The sequence below is a fragment of the Rhipicephalus sanguineus genome, chromosome 11 (assembly GCF_013339695.2).
Source record: "Rhipicephalus sanguineus isolate Rsan-2018 chromosome 11, BIME_Rsan_1.4, whole genome shotgun sequence".
NCBI lineage: Eukaryota > Metazoa > Arthropoda > Arachnida > Ixodida > Ixodidae > Rhipicephalus > Rhipicephalus sanguineus.
In genome coordinates this window covers 67,809,126-67,817,459 of record NC_051186.1, presented here as the reverse complement: position 1 = coordinate 67,817,459, position 8,334 = coordinate 67,809,126, and the positions used below count along the sequence as shown (strand labels likewise).

Sequence of the window (8,334 nt, the reverse complement as noted above, 5' to 3'; positions counted from 1 at the left end):
TTCGAGTGGCTACATACGCGCCGGCTGGTGTCGTTTCATTTCGGATTTGCGCGCGCGAGCTCTTTTTTGAAAAAAAAAGAAGTGCTGCCGGATAGGTGAATTGACGAAGCTTTAACGCCAGAAGGCTTGAATGCGTGAGAGCTTCGTCGAGGTATTTTGTACAATTATAAATTGGTATGAATTCAAAGTGCCAGTTGATAAGAGCTGTTGCCGCTCGTTAGCGGGCGCGTTCGCTAATGAACGCGTGTCATAAAGGCACACGTCACTTATACTGAAAACATGCAACTGTACGATCAACTTAACGAATATGTTTAACGGCCAGCGAGCAAGAGGTGGTGTACAAGCAAGCTATTTGGTTCAAACTCCAACCCAACGGCGGTTTCCTCCCAGTGGAAACTACCAATCTCAAAGGCTATACTTCGAGTATACTACAAGAGAAAAAAGTACGTCATGGCCGCCATGTTTAGGCACATCAAACCAACGTTTTCCGCAAATGTTCAAGCAAGTCTTTCGTAAAGTGGTGGAGTGCATTGCGAGAGATTAGCTTTTAACCTTATACAATTGTTTATGCCATCTATGCGCTACAAAAGTGGCCGTTTCAGTACTAATGTAACGTTCGCGTTGTCTTAAAGCAGGCCTTCAAGATCTAAAAACACAACCGGTGTCTGTTGCTCTCGTCTACCGCGCCAATTTCTAGTGGCGCCGCTAAACACTACTCTTCGTGTCAAGTATTGTCATTTGGCTGTTTCTAATCAGCTCTAGACGGATGAGCCGAGGGAATCCTCGTAAACAAAACACGCGTGGTCGGAGGAAAGCTCAACTTCGCACGAGGCTTTGTTTGCTTTGGTGAAATATGTGAGCGAGCTTATGTGGTGACAGCTCTCGATGTTGACGCAGATCCGTGCCCGTCTTCCCCGTCTTCGTGACAGAACGGTTGCCGTTGGAGGCTTGCGCCAAAATGCGACCTCGATTTCTGAAACAAAATGCGACCCCGAGACGAAAAACGCGCGCCGCTTCAACCCCATCGGAGTGCAGATGCTGTCGCCGGCGCTACACCGTCAAGTCTTCGGCGACGTTTCCGACAAGCTCGACCGCGAAGCGGTCCAGAGGAGCGTGCAACACTTGAAAGAACAAAAGCTGTGGGGGCCACAACAACGACGCCACTACCCGAAGTCGACTTTGAGCTCCCGCCCTTTTGCTGGGCTCCGACCTCGACGAGCACTTCTTGGAGCTCGGCCGCCGGTATTCCAGGACTACAGGCTAGCCGCGGATGTACTCGGTTCGAATCCCTTGCCACGCCAGCCGCCGCGCTGGAGCTTCGCGCCGGGGTGGACCAAGTACTCGAACGACGGCAAACACGCCGTTGCAGTCGACTACCCCTACGAGACGTCGCTAGTCTTCGACGTCGAGGTGTGCATGAGGGAGGGGCACTTTTCCAACGCTCGCGACTGCCGCGTCGGGCGACTGCTGGTACTCTGGTGCAGCCCGCAGCTGGTCGGCGAGCGGTTCAGGTGGAAAGAGCGCGTCAGGCTGAGTGACTTGATACCACTGGAGCGGACTACTGGCCTGGAGAAGTCGCCGGCGCGTGTAATCGTCGGCCACAACGTCGGATTCGACCGGTCTTTCGTTCCGGGAGCAGTACGCGATCGAGGGAAGGTCGCCTGAGATTCTTGGACACCCTGTCGCTTCACATGTGCGTGTCGGGTCTGACGAGTTTCCAGAGGGCTCTATCCATGGCCAGCAGTCGTCGGAGACGGCCGCGCGAGGAGCCCTCCCGTCGACTCTGGCAGGAACCCTGAGCTCCCTCAACAACCTTGCCGACGTCTACAAGCTCTACTCCGGGGGACGCGAACTCAAAAGGAGGCCAGGGACACATTCGTCAACGGCACCCTCCAGGACGTCGCCGAAGACTTCCAGGAGCTAATGACGTACTGCGCCAACGACGTCGTCGCACCCACCTGGTACTGGGCAAGCTCCTCCCGCTGTACTTCGAGCGCTTCCCGCACCCCGTGTCGTTTGCCGGCATGTTGGAGATGTCGACAGCGTACCTTCCGGTGAACCAGAACTGGGAGCGCTACCTTAAGGAGGCCGACTCCGTCTACGAGGACTACCAGCAGGAGCTGAAGCAGATGCTTACGAGTATTGCCAACAGTGCTTGCCGTCTGTTGCACGGCGAAGCGTACAAGAAAGACCCGTGGCTCTGGGATCTTGACTGGACAGTTCAAAGCATCAGGATCAAGAAGGCACCCACCGCTTCTGAGGTTACTTCAAAGAGCACGAAGGTGACCAAGGCATCCTCGAAAAAGCGATTAGCTCGTGCAAGCGAGGCGGAAGCGGGCAATGGAGCCAGTTGCGAGACAGTAGTTTCACCGAATTCAGCCAACAGTTCGCAAAAGCTTATGGAAGGATCCCTGGACCATAACAGCCCTGTTCCTACCGAAAAGGAATTGTTGATGCAGGTTCAGCACATCTTCGATACTTCCAAGCTGTTGTACAAGGTGCAGCCATTCATGCCGGGCTACCCTGCCTGGTATCGTGACTTCTGCTCAAAGCCTCCTGCGAAACCTGAGGACAATCCAGATTGGGCACCCGGGCCCTACCTAATAAGCACCCAAATGCGCTCTGTGCCAAAACTGCTTAGGCTGAAGTGGGACGGCTATCCAGTACATTACGATGAGAAGCATGGTTGGGGCTACTTGGTCCCAAATGTTGAGAGCGATGGGACGGTAAGCATTTCTGCAGCTGTTGAGGAAGAAGCGGAACAAGGTGCAAAAAAGCCAAAGTTTCCTCTTGCAGAATTTCTGAAAGTTTGCGGTTACCAGAGGTGCCCTGTAGAGAATAGTGACACCGATGCGATGTGGCAGAAGCTAGAACGGATTCCAGAAGAAGGGGCGAGAGAGCTGTGGCAGAAAATTCTGGGAGAGAAAACTGATTCTCCTCGACTGGAGGAAAATGCCGATACAGACATCGGCATTGAAGGGTGCAGCTTCTTTAGACTCCCGCACAAGGATGGCCCCCACAAGAGAGTTGGAAACCCACTTGCGAAAGACTTTCTGCCAAAGATCACTGACGGAACCTTGCAGTCTAGCGACAACTCAGAAGCCAACCAGGTGTTGTCACTCAGCAAGATGATTTCGTATTGGAAGAATGCCCGCGACCGCATCATGGGACAAATGGTGGTGTGGTTCGACAGTGATGAACTGCCGGGAACAGTCGAAGCCGACGAGCGTACTGACAATGGTGTCATCCTGCCACGGATCATTCCGGCCGGTACAGTCACGCGAAGAAGTGTCGAGACAACCTGGCTGACAGCCAGCAATGCTTACAAAGACCGTGTGGGTAGTGAGCTCAAGTGCATGATTCAGGCTCCCAAGGGCTATCATGTCGTGGGTGCTGATGTAGACTCCCAGGAGCTCTGGATTGCTGCCATATTCGCCGATGCTCACTTTGCAGGCATGCACGGCTGTACGGCCTTTGGTTGGATGACCCTGCAGGGAAACAAGGCAGCCGGTACAGACATGCACAGCCGGATCGCGCAATCTGTTGGTATCAGTCGAGACCAGGCCAAGATCATCAATTACGCCCGCATTTACGGTGCGGGGCTGCCATTCGCGCAACGCCTCTTCATGCAGTTCAATCACAGACTGAGCTCGCAGGAGGCTGCCTCCAAGGCTAAGATGATGTACGCCCAGACGAAGGGTGTCAGGGTGCATGGTGGAGAAAACGTCGGCAGACAAAATGTACGTGTCCAAGGCGCCCGCAAGGTTTGGTCTGGAGGAAGCGAGTCGCACATGTTCAACAAGCTCGAAGAGATCGCCAATTCAAAAGTTCCAAGGACTCCAGTTCTGGGTTGCTGCATCAGCCGTGCCTTGGAACCGGCCGCCGTGAACACGAACTTCTTCAACAGCCGCATCAACTGGGTCGTGCAGAGCTCGGCGGTGGACTACCTTCACCTCATGCTGGTCACCATGAGGTGGCTTATGGAAGACTTTGCGATTCGAGGCCGCTTCGGCGTCAGCATCCACGATGAGGTGCGCTTCTTGGTTGCCTCAGAGGACAGGTACAGGGCTGCTCTCGCGCTGCAGGTGACCAATATGCTCACGCGCTCCTTCTTTGCCTGGAGATTGGGAATGCGAGATCTCCCACAGAGCGTGGCTTTCTTCAGCAGTGTTGAAGTTGATACAGTGCTTCGAAAAGAGGTGGACATGGACTGCGTGACGCCGTCGAACCCTCAGGGATTGAAAGAAGGCTACGGCATACCTCCCGGCGAAGCATTGGACATTTACGCCGTGCTCGAAAAGACAAAAGGGGGCCGCTTGTCCCCCGAGGCTGAGTCAGCCTAATCATGTTTCATGTCTAAAAGCTATGTTTCACATTTTGTTTTCATTTCTAAAAACCTAGTCCATTTTCACATTAGTAAAGTATGCGTTCATGTCTTCGTAATAGACTACCGTCATGCTTCAACTCGATTAAACAGTAATTTTTGAAGCCTCGGCATTTCTTATGTTGCTACCTACGTATAGTTGTGGCCTGGCTACATCGTGTGATGCCACTATGATGTAGCCAGGGCTGCCAGGCCATAACTATATGGTGTGATGGCACAGTGTCTGAATTCCAAATGAACTGTTGCATTTAGTTCGTCTTCTCGGTGCCTTTCTTATCATTCAGACTTGTTTTCTGAAACTGCAAGGCTCTCGCCACATCAAACAATAATCAGTGTATGTCTCCATAACTGCATCTAAGTTTGATTGTACACCACGTGCATGACTAAATTGGATGGTATTAGTGTCCAACATTGGTCTCGTTTATGTAGAAGTGTCTAGAAAAGTCAAATACACGCCAAGAATGCTTGCACTCTTGCAAACTTAAAGCTTGCTATGCCTACTGTCATTGTAGCTTCAAAACAAATGCCAAGATAGGATGAGGATTACAAGCGTTGGAGTTGCAAGGAATTGCATTCTTTAATGTGGGTTGTCTACTGGTTTCATTGTACCATCACGTTAAGTACTTTCAGCCGAATTTTTGTACATTATGTTGAAATTGCAAATGCATTTTGCTAAAAGCAGACTACAACCTAAACAAATGTCACAACATGCATGCTAGTGCCGTGGTGGAAATTTCAGTGTGACTGTAGCTCTGTCAGACAAGGCTAGCTATAGCTGTAGGCATAGTTTGAAACCTTACTAAGGTTTCAAAACATGACGAAGCACTCTTTGAGAATGTGATGAAGCATGTTTTCTGTGGCCCGGACCTAGTCCCGCAGTCTTTGTTGCACTTCGTTTAATTGTATATTTAGTTATAATTAGATTAGCCAACTTAAGAAAAATTGCAAGGCACAATTACCTGTGAGATAGTTGTGGAGCATTCCTTACATGATCACTCTTTCTGGTATGTATCTGACCATTTTCTGTGGTGGAATATATTTACCAAGATAATTTCGAATGAGAGAAACACTTCAGCCAACCCCGAGAGGAAGCTGGTTCCAGGAATCACGGGCGTAGGCAGAAATTTTTTTCGGGGAGGGGGGGGGTTCAACTATACTTTATGTATGTCCGTGCGTGCGTTTGCATGTGTGTGTGTGTATATACGCAAGCAAAACTGAAAATTTTCGGGGGGGGGGGGGTTGAACCCCCCCTCGGCTACGCCCCTGCCAGGAATGAATACACTACAATGAATGACAGTCGTGTGGCCAACCACGACAGCTCCCTACGGAACAACCGCGAAAAAAAAAAAAAAAAACGTGAGCTAACTCTTAACTCTATGTGATGTGGTACCAGCTTATTACTGCAGTAAACCACCGCTATGGTGGTTAGAGACCACCGCGACGAAAGCACATTGCCGGCACAAATCGCGCGGCTATCGTTATTATCATCATCATCCAATCGCTAACTACGGCGAGATACGGTTTAGATAAGAACTAAACTGACATTAAAATGCTACCTCTGCACGTTTGAGCTGGAAGGCGATGGTTTGCTAGCAGGGGCGTAGCCAGAAATTTTCGGGGGGGGGGGGGGGGGGGTTCAACCATACTTTATGTATGTTCGTGTGTGTGTTTGTATGTGTGCGTGTATATATACGCAAGCAAAACTGAAAAATTTCGGGGGGGGGGTTGAACCTCCCCCCCCCCCCCCTTGGCGACGCTCCGGTTTGCCAGGAAGATTTATAAATACCTGACGTTGCTATTAATTTCTTCCCTCTGTTTTTTTTTTTTTTTTTTTTTAATGATCCCGTCGATAGCGGCGGCGCGGCTCTTCAAATGGTAACTTTTGGTCGAAAAAGCGCGACACCAAAAAAATAGATGCTGATAATCCTAGATGCTCTCATATCGAGGCCCCCGATCCGGGAGGATTTAGGGCTTATATAAGTGGTGAAATAGTTAGTCGGGGACGTAGAGGATCTTTTTTTTTTTCTGCAGAAGTGCGACCCTCCCTTGTATGTGCGCTTGTGTTTGCATGTGCGAATTTGCTAGAACCCGCGAACGTACCCTCCGCCTGTGCGCCAGATACAAGTATCACGGCCGCTGGATGCAAGCACACTGACCATTGTATCCAGAGGCAGGGCATGCACACGAGCAAGCTGACCACTTTGGACTGAGAAAATTTTCTGGCACTATTCCCGCGTGCAGCGATTGCCGCGCATCTGGGCCTGTGGCGCAACGGATAACGCGTCTGACTACGGATCAGAAGATTCCAGGTTCGAATCCTGGCAGGCTCGTGCTTCTTTATTTTTTTTTTTTCCTTTTCTTTTTGAAGTTTTTGCCCATTTTTTTCCCTTATTGATTGGGGGAGGACGTAGGAGGAGTCCGCATGTCCTGAAGACGACCTATCGGATTCTATGAGCTTACACCCCGCTTGCCATAAGCTGAACACCAACCCCCCCACGGAAAAATCCTACATCCCTACCTAGATACGTGGAAGCCAGGTTGTCACCCTTGCGCCTGGAGAGCTGGCGGGAACCTCCAACAGTTACATTTAGCCAATATAGCCCAACGTTTTTAGATTCTAAAAACGTTGATTTAGCCACCGCGGATAGAGACGGTAGCGGAACTGTGACGTTATTTTTATTGCGCCAAAACATTGCCGTTGGCGCGTTGTGTCGGTTGCTCATGCTTAAGTTTAACGTGCCTGAAATAAGGGTAGGGGGTTACACTGCTCTTGTCAGTTGTACTTCCAAAGCAAACAAATCCATCAACAAACAATTGTTCTCTTGCTTCAAACAATCCATCTAAACTTCGCGCGCGAACGAGTACTGGCGCCATCTTTCCAACAAAACCAACAACTGTACAGCAGTAACTACGGCACTGGTCACTGGTGGCACTGAATAAATTACCTGAATTAGAGTGTACTATACTCCGCGACAACTTTTCTTGGCACCACTGTGGAAGCTACAGAGCCAAAGTGCCTGCATGCGCGCGCGCCATGAAATAGTACCTATATTAATTTTCTAATTCGAAAAGTTACCTAGCTCGAATAAATAAAGCTGTACATGTGACAGAAAGTGGCTATCAAAACCAGACCACGCGAGTTATCTGCAATGTCATCGCTGTAGTGAGGCGCCGTCAGCGTGACTTGTCTGCAAATGCAGTATGCCGTACTGTCGCCGAGCTCACTGGAGTGAGTGAGCGAACAGTTAAGCGTATCAAGGCTGAAGCTCTGCGGGCCCCACTTGCCTCCCCGAAGCGCAAGAAATTGAATTTCTCGGGCCAAACTGAGAAGCGCATCACCGGCAAGACGCGGCTGCTGCGCTATTACACGTTTGCGTTGGCAGCATTGCGGCGCAAAGTGCACAGCTACTTCATGCGCGATGAAATACCTACGGCCGAGAAACTACGCTCTAAGGTGTGTGACCAGCGAAGCTTGATAAAATAATCTGCGTCAGTCTCTTTTTAATTAAGCGTGAGCTCTCTTTAAATCTAAACCCAATTCAGCGGCATCATGGTACTTGCATTCCGTATTTATTCGAATACAATGCGAGCTTTTTCTCCAAATTTTTGCTACTAAAGTCGCCCCTCGCGTTACAATCGTGATCGCGTTACAATCTAGCAAACGCCGTATTCAGGTTGCGGTGTGCGCTTGGTGGCGTTCATCATATTCCCATGTGTCTTATTTTGTTGTCTTCGGGCTTCACCCGCAAAGACTGTTTGGAATGCTCCGCGCAGACCGCGATGCGATGTTCCAGAAGCGCCACGATTGTTTTAGATCTTTCTGTTAAGATTGCGCGCGGTACGCGAATAGTAAGAGATTACGTGGCCACCAGCGGAACATTCGACAGAACACGTATAAAAGCCGACACGCTTTACGACTTGTCAGAATTATTGACGGACGACGTTCTGAC

General features: G+C 50.2%; 1 non-coding gene and 1 pseudogene across 1 annotated transcript; both read left to right on the top strand.

Annotated features, from left to right (window-relative positions):
• Positions 1-814: 814 nt before the first annotated feature.
• Positions 815-4,456, top strand: LOC119374724 (DNA polymerase subunit gamma-1-like; annotated as a pseudogene).
• Positions 4,457-6,641: 2,185 nt separating this feature from the next.
• Trnar-acg (transfer RNA arginine (anticodon ACG)) lies at positions 6,642-6,714 on the top strand. The gene has a single exon. It is a non-coding gene; the product is annotated as a tRNA-Arg (tRNA).
• Positions 6,715-8,334: the final 1,620 nt, after the last annotated feature.